Source organism: Histomonas meleagridis, assembly GCF_020186115.1.
Source record: "Histomonas meleagridis strain 2922-C6/04-10x chromosome Unknown scaffold_61, whole genome shotgun sequence".
Taxonomy (NCBI): domain Eukaryota; phylum Parabasalia; order Tritrichomonadida; family Dientamoebidae; genus Histomonas; species Histomonas meleagridis.
In genome coordinates, this window is record NW_027150931.1 from 3086749 (window position 1) to 3090245 (window position 3497).

A 3497-nucleotide genomic window follows, 5' to 3' on the forward strand; every position below is an offset into this window, starting at 1 on the left:
TATGATAACTTTATTCAACGTTGCAAAGGATTATCAGAAGCATTATTTCCATTTGAAAGGTTTGCAGATCCATTAAATTATATTATATTTTTGCTTTTGAATGATTTAGTTTCAATTTCATTAAATCAGCCAACTAAATGGATAATGATTAAAAGTAACAAATCTCCTGTTATATATGAAATATTAGAACACATTATCACAACATATACCGCATTATTATGTGAAGTACCCGAACTTTTATGTCTTTTTGAAGGTGCTGTCATTCAATTAATGAATGAGAAGAAAGCTATAAAATTCATTATATGTTTTATTAAAATCTTTTGTGAAAATCATCAAACACTTTGTTCATCAATTTTAACTGATTTTCTACAAAGATTATCTACAAAAGATAAATATATTTCATTATATTTCTTTAGATGTATTTCACTTAGTTCGAATGATTTACCAATTAAACTTTATGTTTCATGTGATAATGATACCACACAAATATTTAATTCATTAATTAATTCTTTATTAAAAATCTCAAATAAAATTAAGCCTAAAAAACCAATTAATTTTTCATTGCAACTTACAAAATTGACAGAAAATGAAAGAGAACAAAAACAATTTTGTGAAAGTGCACCATATGAAATTTGTTTTGCTTTACTTCAATCATTTCGTGCAACTAAAGAAGAAAAAATGAAACCATTAATTGAGAACTCGTATGTAATATTTTATCATTTAATTATTGATTCTACTGATTATTCTTCTAATAATTCATTTCATTATTGTTGTGAATCATTTTTAAATTTATTCGATTCACTTAAATTTATCGAAATGAATGAAATATGTTATGACTTAGTTAAAAAGTTTTGTATTTATACAACTGATAAATATCATACAAATAAAAACATTAATGTTAATAAGCAAAAGACACTTCATTTATTCTTTTTAAAAGTTGCTGAAACAAGAGTTGACTTTTGTGAAAATAATTGGATTTATATATTGCCATTTATATTATGTATTCCATTCACATTTCCAACGAATTTTGGATTAAATTATAATGATCAACAAATAACCGAATTAATTCAAAGTTCATTAAAAATAAATCCGGTTCCATATGATTTTATAAATAATATATTAATTACAAATATTACACGTTTTAATTTATTGTTTCCATATTTAAAACAACATTTTAATGAAATTTTAGAAAATGGTTTTAATACAGAAATAATAAAATCATTTTTATATTTATTAAAAAATATAACAAAAGAAAATGAAAATACACTTTTTTCATTAACAGTCGACTTTTTGAAGTCGAATTCTAAAATAACACCGAAATATAAAGGGAAAATACTTATACAATTTAGACATGTAATAACTGAAAGAATTACAATAATTCAACAAGGTTGGGAATATATATTTCAAATACTTCAGCCTAATAATTTTAATGAAAACATCGATTTAATTCAATCATCATTTAATATATTAAATTATATATGTAATGATTGTTTCGATTTAGTCCCAAACAATTATATGGAATCATGCATTAACTTAATTTTTGATTTTGCTAATAATACAGTTGATATAAATCTTTCATTATCTGCATTTGATTTATTATGGAATGTAATTAGAAGAATGGAAAATACTGTTGAAAATTGGACACTTTTAATGTCTAAAGTTGCACAATTAGTTGAAGATGAAAGAAGTGATGTATCACAATGTGCAATTCGAACTTTATTTAATTTAATTTGTTCGAATTTCAAACAAATTCCTAAAGATATAATATGTTTTTTAGTCACAAAAACTTTTATAGAAATCCTTACAAAAATTAATATGCAAAAAAATATTTCAATTTTTTCACTTTATGTTCAAGAATTAGCTCATCATATTGCAATGTTTTGGGATATTTTTTCGGAATATGAAGAATTCCATAAATCCTTAGTTCCAGAATTAATATTACGAACAAAACAATTTTGTCTTGAATGTAAAAATTATGAAATTGTTTCAAACACATTTCAATTTTATGAATATATATTCGAATGTAATTCACTTGATCAAGAAACTGAATCATTATTACGTTCGTCACTTGATGAAATGGCTGATTTATACTCAACAATACCCGAAAATTTTTCGATTATTTTTGCATGTTTTGGACGTTTAGTACAAAATGCAATTGAAAGTATAAAAACTCGAAATGTTTTAAATACATTTCCATTATGGATTCCAATCATTAACAAAATTGTTAAAAAATTTGTTGTAAATGGATTTGTACATATAACAACACAAAGAACACTCGATGCAATTCCATTACTATTTCCATTTGATGATGAAGAAACAACTAAAAAAACAATTGAAATGTTAATTGATTTAATATTAACATCCAATTCTGAAATACAAGTTTCAGTTATCCAAATAATTGTAACTATTTATACAAATAGTTTACAGAAGGAATATAAAGAATTACTTTTCGTTAGTTGTAAATTAATATTCGAAATTAATGTAACCGAACCAATTGTTAAAATGTTTATCGAAAATCCTGAATTCGATATTACGAAGGATAATGTGTTCGAATGTTTTTCATTAATGTTAAATCATTGGAATTCATATCGAAAAATTGGAAATAATTTAATCATAAAATATTTCGATAAGTTAAATGTCGAAAAACAACAACAATTTTTAGATAAGAATGCGGATAATTTCGAGGCATTATCCTTAGTGTGGTTAACATATTTATCACCAAAAAGCGAAAAGTTTAACGAAGAAGTTTATAATAGTAATAATTCATTTATTTTGGAGAATATTAAAAAAATTATGAAAAATGGAAGTGAAAAACTTCAAGTGATGAAGTTCTTGGAATCAGCAGAATTACCAACGAAAAAGATTTGTGAACACGAAACAAATCAATGGTTCTTAATGAAAATGATGCCTGAAATTGTCGGAATGTTAACAAGTACAAACAAAGAAGAAATAGAAGTGGCAAAAAGACTTTTGGAAATTCTGTCTCCAATTGTTTCTGCAATAGTTTGACGAAAAAGTCTTATTTGCTAATGAGCTGCTTTTAGGTGGTTCAATATACTAAACATGTGTATGATTTTAATTATAAAATATTTTTTTTTTTCATATTTTTTACTTTTGCAGACGTTTTGGTTACTTATGGAATGTTAAGAATTGCAATCTCAATCACTTTTTTTACTTTAGAATCAATTGATTGATAAATCTTTGCAACGATTTGGTGTTGAGCCAACAATATCAACGCGTGAATTTCCATTTTTATCAGCACCAACTTGATTAATATCTGAGAAAAGATTATTAATTGATCCTTTTGCTGCAACTGTTCCATCAACATTTACACAATACATTATTGCACTTTCATCAAAAGCTAGTTTCATAATCATTTAATGTTGTCCTGCTCATTTTGAATTATAAATGAAGTGAGTGATTAACTTTTAGTATTTTTCACCAATTCTTTTATTCTAAATCGTAGCTCAATGGAAATTTATTATGCTTTTCTTATC